This window comes from Pleurodeles waltl, chromosome 12 (genome assembly GCF_031143425.1).
Source record: "Pleurodeles waltl isolate 20211129_DDA chromosome 12, aPleWal1.hap1.20221129, whole genome shotgun sequence".
Lineage (NCBI taxonomy): Eukaryota > Metazoa > Chordata > Amphibia > Caudata > Salamandridae > Pleurodeles > Pleurodeles waltl.
The window spans coordinates 463804696-463819774 of NC_090451.1; positions in this window are offsets into that span (position 1 = coordinate 463804696).

The window sequence follows — 15079 nt, forward strand, 5'->3', positions numbered from 1 at the left end:
CTGTGGCTGCAGTGAAAACCTCAGAAGGCTGGTATGGCAGTACCAGGGGTCCATGGTGGAGCACCCAGCGTGCATGGAGTTGGACCACAAATACTAGCAACAGTATTGAGGTACAATTCCCAGTTGTTAGACACCTTACATGGCCATATTCGGAGTTAGCACTATGAAGCTATATATAGGTTTTGACCTATTTATATTGCACACTTATAATGGCATCCCTGCACTCAAAAAGTTCAGAAAAATGGGCCTGGACGTTGTTGGGGCACCTCTGCTAGTGCAGGGGTGCCCTCACAACAGGTACTATGCACCTAGCCTTCAGGGTCTGAAGGTTAGACATATAGGTGACTTACAAAGTGACCTGGTGCAGTGAAAATGGCAGTGAAATAGTGCTTACACTATTTCACTCAGGCTGCAATGGCAGTCCTGAAGAAGTGTTTGTATGAGCTCCTAACGGGTGGCAAAAGAAATGCTGCAGCCCATAAGGATCTCCTGGAACCCCAATGCCCGGGGGACCTAGGTACCATATACTAGGGACTTATAAGGGGGGTCCAGTATACCAATTTGGAGTGGAATACTAGGTTACCAGTATGTAAGTACAAACTTGGAATCAGAGAGAGCATAAGCACTGACGTTCTGGTAAGCAGGCCTCCAGCGACACAGTAAAGTATACTGACAAATACAGTGAAACATACTGACAAGTAGACCACAGCCTATGCGCATTGGGGTACTGCCTAGCATGATCCTAGTGACACAGTAAAAATACACTGACAAACACTGACAAACAGGCCAAAAATGGGGATAACCATGCTAGAAAAAGGCTACTTTCTCACACTAATTGTGAGGTAAGGCCAGTGATTGCAGAGGTAAGTCTGGTCAGTGGGTTGAATTTCCTCTTTAACAGCAACTTCCAGGTGCCTCTAGCATCAAATACTATTCCTACGTATTAAAAATAATCCACTTTTTGCAAGGAGATGACCATTGGCCGAGAACTACAGAGATTTAGCATGCTTGAGGCCCGCCACCATCATGAACGATTTTGCATAGTTGTTAGGTAAATCCAAATTCTCTAGGAAGGTGACAAATGAATCCATTAGCCATTGCAGACCCAGTGTGGTCCTGGCCAACAGTCCTGCATCATCAGCATATAATAAATCTGGGATAACTCGAAAACCCACCCTGTGTGAATCAGCCATACATTTCAGGAAATTGTGTTCTAGCTTGTTAATAGACATGATGAAAAGGAAGGGTGCTAGGATACATCCCTGGTGCACTGCCCTCTTCACCACAAAGCTTTCTGTATAAGTACCATCTAGGAGATGCCACACCACTGCACTCATATTTGTGTTCAGGTCGCTCAGGAAGAACAGAACATCTGGATTTAACCCCAGTTTACAGCAAAGGCCATAATTTATCTCTGGTTTCCCAGTCAAAGGCAGAAGTGAGGTCCATGAATGCCTGAAACTGAATAATGTATACTTACAAATCAGTAGATGTATGTTTAAGCACTGATCTGATGTGCTCAGTCTGGGTCTAAATCCATACTGGAGATCCGAGATCCCAGCTCTGACCCCAACCCAGGTTGTGAGTCAATTGAGTAGAACTTTACCCAACACCTTAACTATTGATTCAATCAAAGACATTCACTAATAGCAGTGTGGGGCAGCCCTGTCCCCCATCTTAAGAATTGAGAAGATAATAGAAGAATAGTAGAAGAGGATGCTTTCTCTCACAGTTATTTAACACATAGGTCAACAATGTGGGCCAAACTTGAGGAAGACCCATATAAAATTGGGGAGAAGACTGCCAGGGTCAGGGGCCTTATTTCTTAAGAGCTGAGAGATAGCTATTAGCACTGCATTCAATAGGAAGGCTAAGTTATAGACCCTTACCACTGGCAGGGACGCGGCAAAACTTTTGGATGACTACACTGCTTTATAAATCCCCTCATAATGGGAGTTCCAGACTGTTTGCTGTAAATGAGCAATGGCCAGGACAGCATTCTGATGTTTCAGTATAGGAGAATTTGGGGGCATATTTATGGTTTTTATGTGTTAGTGCAGTTTGCCTCAAAATCCTTAGCGCCTTCTAGCATCATTCCATAGCTGCAGCCGGGCCCCATATTTATGGAATTGCACATGCATGTGCTAAGGAATGGCTAGCGTCTAAGAAAAATACGCTAGCCGGGGGGGGTGATGAAGGTAGGGAAAAAGGCGCTAGTGGGACAGAAATTACGCTAGCCTGGTTAGCAGCAATAAATATGAAGCTAACCAGCCTAGTGTAATTTCTTGACACACTAGCACCCAAATATGGCTCCTGTCTTAATAAAGACAGGAGTCATGCCTACCACCCCAATGGCCAGCACAGTGGACCAGTGTCCCCTGAGCAAGGCCATAAGACCCAGTGTCAGGCAGAGGGCCCTATGTCAGGGCCCCCAAAGGCATACCCCAAAATAAAACAAATATACTTACCAATACTTACCCAGGATGGGGTCCCCCATCCTGTGGTGTCTCTCTGATGTGGGTGGGAGTTTTCCTGGGGCTGGGGTGGGCATCAGTGGGCCCATTCCATGGTGTTTTGCCATGGAAATGTGTCAACAGATACCCTAGCGCCTAGTTTGACCCAGGCATTACATAATGGCGCTAAATAAGCTTAGCGCCATTATTTGGGTCCGCCTATTCTATGCGTGCCATTTCTGCACCGGAGTATAAATAAGGCGGCAGGGGGTTAGCATCATGTTGTGGACGGGAACCCCTACTTTGCATCTAATTAGTGCAAGGTAGTTTTCTGCATCCACAACATGACGCTAACTCCAATATTTTGACGCTAGACAGGTCTAGCGTCAAAATATAAATATGAAGTTGGCTCAGCACCAATTTAGTATCAAAATTATTGATGCTAAAATGGCACAAGCAAAGAATAAATATTCCCCTTATTGTCTTCCATAATAGGGCACAGTTTTTGGAGGGCCTGCCTCAAAGAGATCCTCCCACAAATCCATTTTTAGGCTCCTTTGTTGTTCTGCAACTGAGATTTATACACCTTTCTGCAAGACAATATCAGTGTTCTGTCCTTCAGCACCACTTTAAGAGCGTTTTTTTCAAGTTTCTGTTTGCTAATTAGCACCCGCCGTCGAACCACCTCTTAAATTCTTCATTATTAGGAATGGAGGTTTGGGAAAACAATGTTTTCAGTGTGCTAGCAATTTGCATAAAGTCTTCTAAAACTTTAGGGTTGTTCCCAGATTCTTCCAGGGAAACGTCCAGCTGTAATGCACAGCTAACAGAAGTTCTTAAAAAAGTGGCTTTGAGGCCCATTTCAACAGTCTTCTTTGGCCTGTGAAAAGAACCATGCTCAGCCCTTTGAGCCTTTGTTCCACCGCTCTACTAAAATTCCAAACCAATTTTAATGAAATGGGGTTCTGGTCACAATTGCTCATATGATCCACCCACATGGATTTAAAAAGGGTGCAAAGAAAACCAGACAAGAAAATATAGTCAATAGTTGTAAAACAACCATCACATGTAAATATATAAGGTAGGGGACTTCAAGTGTCAATTGACAACACATCGTAGGCACAAAATAAATTATATTTACAAAGAAGTGAATTAAAATTATTACCAAGCGAGGAGTGCTCCAAATGACAGCCCATACTTCATTGTCATGTGAGATCTAAATAAAACACACAACAAAACTCTTTACATGTGTGGATATTGAGATCCGCAGTTAAAATGACATTGCCTGTTGAACACTTCAATACTCCAGACCTCTTCAAAAATTATTTTAAGTCCAAAGTATGTACATCTGTGGGCTGTTGAGGAATTGCGCTATAAACATTTACAACCAAAATGTCAATACCAGAGGTCTTCCAGGATATTTGGGGAACCAATGGATAAAGTCTTCACCTTGCAACCTAAAGTTTGAGCAAGTAGCAAGGCTATACCACCCTTCAGTCCTGCTGGTCCCCCCCTAGTTGTAGGTGACTATAGCGTTACGTAACCATTTAAAAAGAAACCACTTGAAGTATGTCATGTCTCTTGCAGAGCATTGATCTCTTGACTATTCAAAATTTGTAGTAAACAGGGGTCTGAGCTTTTGCTGATTATCCCCGCTATATTCCAGCTTCTAATCTTAATTACAATATTCCTATGCAATCTATTAAGAGTTTAACATTTGCTTCCTGTGAAATGATACAGGTAACAACCCATTTGAGGGGAGGGATAATGGTCAATCATTGGCCTGAAAGCCACTTAGAGGTTCAAACCGGTTAGCTAAAAGATCGGTAATCTGTTGACGAACAGATGGGCATTCAGGAAACCGTATAGACACTACAGCTGATAGGGGAGTCCTCATCTGCCTATAAAAAGCTCCCATGGTAACAGGTGGGTTACAGAGGTGGATGGTTGATAATAGGAGAATGCAGAGAGAAACCTGTCTGCAATCCCCTGATGACTGAAATTAACTATTACACAGTTGCAATCAAAATGTTTGGGATATGCCCCAGCGCTGTTCACTCATCTAACCATATTGATATAGTCATACAAGGGTCTCATGTGACTTCAGTGGGTGCACATCCAAGGTGTAACTTTGTTCCTTAGTTCACAATAGTTTTCACTCACCCCCGTTCTCAAGTTAAGGACGTTACTCAGAACAAGTACCCAGGGGGCTGCTTCCGGAAGCAGATTTAAAACAGTGCCTTCATCCCCAGCACTATCATCAATCTGAGACAAACATGTCACCTGTATATCAGTTGGGGTACTAATAGTTGTATTTCCATTGATCTGCAGCATAGATTTTGCTCCCTCCAAATGAACTTTCCCTTGAATACTGAAGTTTAAGTGAGACTGGCCAAGATTACAGAAATTATCAACAGTCTGAAAGACATGGCCAGATAATTCCTCTCACTATTGTCCATGGCCTTGCTTGCCTTCCCCAACAACTACCCCAAGGGACCCCTTAGCCACACTATTTAACAGTTGAGCTTGATACTGAGCAGGTGTAGCCTCCATGTGAAAGTTTGAGCTAGTTTGCAAAATGGATAAAGCGTTTTCACTACTGCCAAGTATAGTATTAATAGCATCATTATGAGATTTCATGGGGGCGTGGCCTGACGCCGATGGCAGAAGAAGCCTCTCCGTGAGGCTCCTGCTAGCGATCCCCACTCCGGTCCAGCCTGAAATGCAGTGGACCCCCATCCCGCCCCATTGTCTGGCTGAAAGTGCGGGGGTCCCGAGGCTCACTTTGAGGGGCCTGGCCCCGAAGGGAAGAGAGTTTTGGGGCCGAATTTGCGGCCGACGGAGTGCCGTGAAAAAAAAAGAAGATGGCGGCTGCGATCTGACCAGCGTTCCCGGCGGCCCACGATCCACTGCAGCAACTCCCTCTGGGGGCCCAGCGCCGACAAACAGTGGGGCCCAGCACTGCGACTGTGCTCGACTGGGTGCTGCGGGGCACACAAAACATGGCGGCCGGCACCCGAGGGAAGGATCCAGTGGATCACGGTCGGAGGCGATAATTCCAGGACTCCTCCAGAGCTCCTTTGTCAGCTCCCCTCTGAGGGCGACTGATCGCAGTCTGCACGGCAACGCCGGAGGGTGCTTCTGGGGAGGCTTGACTCCATGGACCTCCTGAGGTGAGCTGGAACGAGGGGGACGACGTCGGCGGCTTGATAGGGCGAACCTGGCCTGCACTGAGGCACGGTGCATACGGCCCTCCTCTACAGGGGACCGCCTAGATGTGCAGTGCTGCCTACAGGAGAGTGCAAGGGGCCCCCAGATACTGGGTGGGAGACATGCACGCTTGAAGGCGCCCTCCACGAACGGCGAGGCTGCTTGGCTCGACAGGTCTACCCCCTGACCGGGCGGAGAGAGAGAGTCCTGACTACCTGATGTGTGGTGTCCCCAGGGGCTCTCGGCGGCCTAGGGTGCGGAGTGCGGCTGGCACTGGAGGGCGATAAACCTCTTACACGAGTACCGAGCACCGGAAACAGCAATTCTCTAATAACAGTTCGGCATTCCCTCTGGCGGTGCAGTATACAGTGCTGAGGTGGGAGAGTCGATATCCAGTGCCCACCGATCTGACGGAGTTGGAGCCATACCCCAGAAAATGGGTAAAGTCGGTCACCGGAGGGACATGGAACAAAAAGGTGGGCCCTCAGCTGAGGCACTGACGAACCCGCCTGACCCCAGGAATGGCGCTTCAGGAGAGGGACACGGCGACCCCACACTTCAAGATGTCCTACAAGCTATAACGGCTTCCCATGTAGCACTGGAGGGGAAAATCGACGCTTTGGCCACGGATCTCACAGTACTGCGAGATGATCACCGTCGCCTGGCCGAAAAGGTGTCCACCAACGACAGACAACTTAAAGAGCTTCTTCCGGAGGTCAAGGATGCCACTAAGTCTACACAACAGCTGGAGAACCGGATCAGGGCCCTAGAATTAAGGGCCGAAGATGCCGAAAATAGATCGCGACGCAATAACATACGGGCGTTTGGTATGCCTGAAAGTGTTCCACAAACTGGCCTGGCGGGGTTCCTCGAGCGGTGGCTCTGAGAGGACTTGGCAGACGATGGACTTTCTCCTTTTTTTGCGATCGAGAGGGCACATAGAGCTCCGACGCGTCCTCCCCCTCCGGGAGCCCCCCCATGACCTATTTTTGCCAGACTTCTTCATTACCGAGATAGAGATTACCTGTTGCACCAAAGCAGGACCAAAGGGGATCGCACAATGGACAATCATACGGTACGTATCTTCCCAGATTTCTCCCGGGAAGTACAGAAACAACGGGCCACCTTTAGGGATGCAAAACAGAAACTGCGCCAACTGGGTCTGCAATATGGCATGCTGTTCCCGGCGAAGCTTAGGGTAGTGACCAAAGACAGTACACAGTTTTTCACTACGGCGGAGGAGGTATGGCAATGGCTTGATCTATTTCCACATGAGGGGAATGGTCCTCCGGCACAGGGCCCTGAGCATGGACGGAGGAGAGGGACTAAGCGCAACACGGCCCGTATAGTAAATAGTCCTTCCCCCGTGGAGATGCAAACTGAGAGACGAAAAGCCATGGAGGCAGCAGCTTCATTGAGCGGCTCTGATCGCGGATCCCAAGTACAGTTCGCTGCGGACTATGAACCATCTGATTCAGACCATGAATCCAAGACTTCCCATGTATCCGACAGATCGGGCCCGGCCATAACACAGGGCACTTCTGACTGTATCATATGAGGGTCTTCCCATCGAACTACACTTGCACCAGTTGTCCTGGTCATGAGGGCCTCTGGCGGACACGTAGTGGCCGGTGAGGTGGGCGTACTGGCTGTCACTCTGGCAGTCGTACCCGCCAATTGGATGGGATCTGGGTCCACAAGTACTACTATATCTTGCAATCCGGTAGTCGGGATTGGAGCGATGGCCCACTCCTTTTGTGATCTAGGAGTTCCCCCGCTTTCGATAAACTAGTTGACATTTCACGAAGTTTGGATGAGAGCCGTTCATTCATTTGTCCTGGGGAAGGGGAGTTGGGATGTTAATTGTTGGGGCTTGTTTAGGGGGAGTGGTGTGTGGTGGATGTTTAACATTGGTCTGCTGGTGTTGTATAGTGTGAGAGTAGGGATCTTCGTGGTATCTGCTAGCCCTGCATGGGGCATGTCACAGATGGGGATTGAAACACGGTTATGGCGACGTTAGGTACCTACAAATTTCTCTCATGGAATGTACGGGGCATGCACACAATGTCTAAGAGATATAAGGTATTCTCACACTTACAGCGGAGGGGGATTCAGATTGCGTTGCTCGAAGAAACACATTTAACCCAGGCTGAGGGGCTAGCACTGCAGAAACGGTGGAGGGGCCAGGCATACTATACCTCTTATTCCGCATTCGCCAGGGGTGCCTTGATATGGATCAGAGCCGGGGTTCCATTCCAGGTATTGGACACTCTCATAGACCCTGAGGAACGTTTTGTAGCAATCCGGGGTCGACTGGAGGGAAGAGACCTAGCGTTGATCAATGTCCATGCCCCGAACTGGGACCAGGGTGAGTTCTTTACACGCTTATCGGGCCTCCTAGCCACCTATTTGCAGTTCCCCCTAGTGATGGGGGCGACTTTAATTGTGTGGCCGACCCCTCCAGGGATCGCTCGCACCCTCCGTTACATGATTCCTCTCTGATGAGAGTGGCAGGGCTATTCTCCTCCTGGCAGGCGAATTGGGGGCTGGTGGATGTCTGGAGATGGCTACACTCTGAGACCAGAGACTATTCCTACTTCTCTCCCTGGCATGAGCTCCATGTCCGCTTAGATGTGTGTTTTTGTTCCCCAGACATCTTCCCTCAGGTGCATAATGGTGAATACCTGACCCGCACAATCTCTGATCATAACCCTCTGCTACTAGAGTTACGCTGGAGTTCACCCCCTCCCCGCATCCCCACCTGGCGGCTGAAGTCTGAGTCCCTAGAAGACGCACCCTTTCGGGAGGAGCTGAGAAAACATATTACCCACTTTGTAGATAACGAGGCTTCGAACAATAACCCCTTGATTGAATGGGACGCTTTTGAAGTAGTGGTAGGGGGGCGCTGTATTGCAGGAGCGGTTGGGGTCCGAAGGACTCTACTTAGGGACACTGAACAAGCGGAGAGTGAGCTGCGGGAGGCGGAGAAAAAAAGGCCTGAAAATCCGCTCCTTCAACCTACTATCTTAGAGCTTAGAGCAACGGTCGCTGACTGTGTGGAGCGTCTTCGATGCTTTGACTACCAAAACTATATCACACAAGCACACGGGGAGAGAGACAAAGCGGGTCGGATGTTAGCATGGGTAGTGTCGCAAACGCATAAGGCATCACCTATCCTGGAAATTATATCGGAATGGGGGGATCCCCTTCACGGGCAGGAGCAAATTAACTCTCACCTCATGACCTTTTACGAACGATTATATAAAAGTACTCTTCATCCTGACGGTAACTCCACCGATAGTTATGTATCTAGGCTGCAGTTGCAGACACAACCAACAGATGCTGAGACACAACTTGAGGGTGCCATTACACAACCAGAGATTCGGAGGGCCATTGGTGAACTATCGAGGGGAAAGACTCTGGGGACAGATGGTCTTCCTATCGAATTCTATGCCATGTATATAGACTTGTTAGCTCCTAGGCTCGAGATTCTATATCAATCCGCCAGAGACCAAGGAATTTTGCCGGCAACAGCGAGGGAGGCGGTAATAGTGCCCTTGCTTAAACCTGGGAAAAATCCTGCGGAAGCCGGGGCATACAGACCTTCATCCATGCTGAACCTGGATTACAAGATCCTCAGCAAAGTACTGGCCTCTAGACTGCTCCCCCACATGGCAGCGCTAATACATACTGACCAGGAAGGGTTTATCCCGGGTCGCAACACAGCGGATAACATACGCAGATTTATAGCGGTCATGAACCATCAGAATTCGACTAGCCCAGCCCCTGGAGTGCTTGCAGTCGATATAGAAAAAGCCTTTGATAGCTTGGAGTGGGCTTTCCTTTTTACAGTGATGTCCCGCCTTCATTTCGGACCTGAATACATTGCCTGGGTCAGATTGTTGAATACCGAGCCCACTGCTAGGGTACGGACAGGACGGACTATATCCAGACCTTATGTGGTCGAGCGGGGTACCAGACAGGGGTGTCCCCTATCGCCGCTGCTGTTTGCACTGGCTATGGAGCCATTGGCGGCCGCAGCGTGCGGTAGTGGTGGGGGTCCCGGCATAGGGGCAGGGGGCAGGAGACACCAGATAGCGTTGTATGCGGATGACCTGCTGATCTTTTTAGACGATGTACACAGAGACCTTCCCCGAACCCAACGGATGCTTTCGCAGTTTGGTGAGCTCTCTGGACTTCGGGTGAATTGGGGCAAGGCCGGCTTGTTTCCCTTGAAGCCCCACCATTGGAGTTGGGAAATGTCCAGGGGGTTCCAAGATGCCTCATACTTGGGGGTCAGGATTTTCCATGACCCACAGGATATAATAGACAGCAATATAGGAAGCTCGTTGCGGTCCCTCCGTTCCAACATGGCTTTCTGGCAAACCTTACCTCTATCTGTAGCGGGGAGGGTAGCCATCCTTAAAATGGTGCTGTTGCCTCAACTCCTGTACCATTTCACAGTCCTGCCAGTATGGATTCCTAAGGCCATGTTTGCAGAACTGGAGTCCATGGTCATTGCTTTTCTCTGAGGGGGTGGACGGAAGCGAGTGGCTCTGGCCAAACTTCAGAGGCGTTCCACAGACGGGGGCCTGGCGGTCCCTGACTTTGAGGCTTACTACTTGGCAGCGCGGCTCCAGTGGTTGGCGCAATGGATAGCCAACAGAGCAGCGACTGGGTTGGGGGTAAAGGCATTTACTCCCCCAGAGACTAGATTATACGAACTGTTGTTGGGGTGTCCGGGGACTGGGACACATGACTCCCTTGAATTTAATGTCCTCGCTCACTGTTGGAGGAGCTTCTTACGTAAACTTAAGGTAAAGGCCCCTTACTCCCCTGATTTACCCCTCTTGTCCCTAAGAGCTTTGCCCCATCGGGGTGACTGGGGTGGACTCCAGTCCTGGGTGGAGGCCGGGATACAGACAGTAGGAGCACTATTTACGGAGGGGACGCTGATGCCTTTTGAAGTCCTTCGGACACAATTCGGTCTACAGGGAGGGCACTTATTATTGTATGGCTCAGTAGTGGCTACTATCAGGAAACATTGGCTGACACGGACAGGAGAGCTCACTGCACAAACAACCTGTACATATTTGGCGACTTCTTCTGGCACCTTTAAGGCAGTTTCTAATCTCTTTAGCAGGGTTCAGGCGGATAGGACCATACCTTTGACTCAGCTCAAATCGTCCTTGGAAGTAGACCTGGGCACAATTATATCCAATGCGGACTGGGAGCATATTCTGGGGGGCTTCCCCAAAATGACTCGCAATGCCAGATTTAAGCTTATTAATTTTTATGTACTACATAGGGCATATCTCACCCCTGAGCGGATCAGCAGGTACTTTGGAGCGGAGTGAGTACATTGCCCGAGGTGCAGGCTAGAGAAGGCGGAATTTTGGCATATGTTCTGGAGCTGCCCTACGGCAGAGGTGTATTGGGCGGAGGTGAGCCGACTGGTTGCTGGAGTGATAGGAAGGGAAGTCCCCTGCACAATAGGTCATTGTCTGCTTGGCTGGTTTCCACGCACGGCTAAGTACAAAATAACCAACAGGTTCCGGGACTTGGCCTACGTACTGGCCAAGAGGGAAATTGCGATGTCCTGGAAGAATCCAGTTGGGCCGAGACTGTCCCAATGGACTAGAGAACTAACTAAGTGGGCTGGGTGCGAGAGCGCTGTTCTACATGGTGAGGCCAGAAGGGATTGGCGGCCCCAGGAGGCGGCGCAAGGTTGGGATGCGATATTAGACTCCTTTAAGGAGGAATGTCGATTGGGTCCAGACCCCTGATTGAATGATGGTTGGATGCTTTGTGAAGATGCCGATAGACCCAGTACATTGGTGCCATTACAGATGACCCCGGGGCAGGATCCTACGAATGGACTAGATGAGGGATACACTCTTACATTATGAGCGGAGAGTCAACTCTTTCATAGCACACCTACATACAATACAGCTGTCCAGATATGCTACCAGTATCATCACTGGGGGGTGGGGCACTGTTGGGGAGGTTGAGGGGTGGGGGTTAGGGTTGTTGTTGCAACATTTGATTATTGTTAGAGCAGGGATGTGTAGATTGAAAAAGCTCTTGCCCTCAGAGTCTATGCAGATCACTGTATGTTATCTTATACTATGTTTACCTGCTCACTGGTTGACCGAAATTGCAATAAACTATGTTTACAAAAAAAATCACTATGAGATTTCATCACAGTTTTTAATCATGCCATCAGTTTGCCCACCAATGTCTCAATAAAGGCATCAGTCTCGCCCGACATGCCCAGTTGGTTAATGTTTGCTTGGCTTGACTTGGACTTGCCACCAGACTCAACCAATTTATTCTTACCTGCTTTCTTCCCTTTATTCTGCACATCTAAATTGGCATTCTTCATTGGTGTCGTTGGTATCCTCCCCACCAGAGAGCAGTAAGCCCTCTGAAAACTCTACCTGTGAGCTATGGATCTGAGCAATTGTTATTACCTTTCTACCTTGGCCACTCAACGAGAATTCTCTTTGGGAACCTAACATTTCTTACCTTATCAGTGAGTTTGTCACTTTAGTGGCAGTGGATACTGATAAATCTACTTTCTCCCTTGATAAGGGAACAGCAGGGGAGGCTACCCCCTTACAAAGGTCACATTCCTTCTCTGCTGATATGATTTGTTCATTCAGGGCCCCAGAACAGAGGTCAAATAATTCAGAATGGTCTTTTAAGAAAAGGGCTACTTAGATTTTCATGAGGTAGTGCCAGTGGTTGATTTATGTTTCCCCATTGATGAACCTTGATAGGAATACATCTGTGTGTTCCCCAGTAGTGACTTTATTACCAAAACAGCAAGGTGTATTCCTCATTGCAATAGACTTACTTGTTTGCTATCTGGTGTTGACCCTGCACCCAGTCCCAGTACTTATACAGGAAAAAGAAAAATATAGACTGTACTGAACTCCTACAGGTATGGACAAGCCAACCCTTGGCCCAGGCTTAGCGGGTCCCATGCTGCGGGCATAGAACAGCACATATGAGCACACTGAAAGTGGGTATGGTGATACCCAGCCACCTCCTCTCAAACAGGGCTGCTGGGAAGTGTATTCTTTTTCCCCCACGAGGAAGTAAGTGGGGAGCCTGCCCCTTCCTCATGCAGGGCTTCTGGATAGTTTGTGCTTCCTTCCTGGGCCCCGAAAAGCAACTTTTGTCAACTGACACCATTTGGTGGTAATCTCCTAAAAATGTTTCTTTCACCCTGCCCATTTTGCTGAATCAGTTTTTTTTTGGCTTTAGGACTCTGTGGACGTTACCACTGCTAACCAGTGCTAAAGTTCTCACCACTGCTAACAGTGCTAAAGTGTTTGTGCTCTACCCCTTAAACATAGTACATTTTGGCTTACAGTCTATAAGTGCATTCAATGTACTTGTAAGTCCTAAGTAACATTGTACCACTTATATGCAGGGTCTGTAAGATAAATGCTACTAGTGGGCCTGCAGCACTCGTTGTGTCACCAATTAAAGTAGCCTTTTGAAACATGCCTCATGCCTACCATTGCGGTCTGTAGTGCAGTTTAAACTGCCATTTGAGCCTGGCAAAATAAACCTTCTGTCAGGCCTAAGTCCATAGGACAGGACATAATAAGGAGTGTCCTTCATTATTTGTGGATTCTGCAGAGGAAACTTTTGGCAGCACTAAGAGGAACATGTAAGTTTTCTTTGAGGGACACATGCCGCAGCAGGGCCAATCTTACCATAAAACTTTTATGTCCTTTTACCTGCTTTTGTTGGTTCAGCAGTGATGGGAAAAGGTGATCTAACCACTGTGTTGCACACTAGCATGCTTCACACTTCTTTGATTACTCGAACCACAAATACTTATTTAACCTTGCTCTTTATAGAGCCTGTCAGCCATCATTAATTCTTTAAAGACACTCTAACTCGTCAACACCTTGAAGGTAAGCAGATTATTAAATCGTGAAGCACAGGTATGGCTCCACACCGCCCAGTGTTATGAACATCTGTACAAATTCATGCCCCCCACTTTTTAGCCACATTTGTTTTACACATTTGATCCTCATTACATATTGTCAGGTAAGAGAAAAATGAATATTCACCTCCCTACTATTTTAAAGAATTTTTCTAACTAGATTCATCACTTCCTACAGAGTAAGCACACCACCATTCTGAAGAGACCTCAGAATGGTTAGAGATGGAAATGTTTCAATAACAAGAGGAACAAAGATTTATGAAGGATTCTCCCAAAAGTTGCCACTATAGTGACACAGCAAGCTACATTAGGCTTTTTACCTGCAACTGCTCAGCTGGCCAGTTCCAACTATATCTATCCTGGACTCTGCTGTTAGCCTCTGCTGGAGTTAGCCCTGAACCACAAGTACTGTTCCTGAGGCCCTGGAACCAATGGCTGTGTCTAGCTGGACTTTTTGTACCACCACTGAAAACCTGGGGTTTAGAAAGTTTTACAAATCCAAGACTCCGACGGGCCACGACAAATCTGCCAAGGTATTTAACCCAAGGTGTCCTGCCATTGGGCTGAATATTCAGGTTCCTCAAAGCGTCTCTGCAGCAGCAAATCCAAATTAGGAGGACCCTGTGCAAAAGGTATCCGGTGTTGTAGATCTCTGTTCATCTACAGCTTGCAGTCTTACCCTGGTATCTGACCTCATGGAGCCACCTTCTTTAGCCACAGGCTCCTGCCTCGCCTCACTGAGGATTTGTGACTTCCATTTTTGAAAATAAATCCCAAGGTAAAACCTCCAACCTAGTTAAACCTGGCTTCTGTATCGAACCAGCACTTCATTATAGTTAGCTTCAAAGTGTGCCTATCTCCCAGTCCAATGCCACCAGTAGACTAGGGTTGGCGCTTCACACTTTTGGTGCCATTTTTATTTAAAACTCACAAAAATTCATATCTCTGATTTCCAGAATTGGATTTTGTGTTTTGGTGTCATTTTAATTAATTTAATTGACTCTAATTTTCTAATTCTGTTTGTGGTAGTTATTGGGCTGCGTTTTGCCTTTATTACTATTTTGGAACTGCATAAATACTTACACGTTGCCCTAAGGTAAGTCTGTTTGCTTTGTGCTATAGCTTCCAGGGTATTGAGCTCAGGTTAATTTAGTGACTATGAGAGATCACCCTGAGAAGGACTGTAATTATCAATCAAGGTGGGTAGCCACGCCTCTTGACAAATAACTCAATTTTTTATAGTACAAATCAAGATTGTAGCGTGACACTTTTAGATAGTTGTGAGGTTGCTGCTCTCATTACATATTGTTTTAATGATAGAAATATGGGTTTTAATCAACTTGTAATAGAATGATTTACTTAGTTATCCATATAGGAATGGGTTTTACAGTTCAGGTATTATGTCCATAATTTACAAAGGCTTATTCTATCTTTCAGCTCTTGTAAGTAG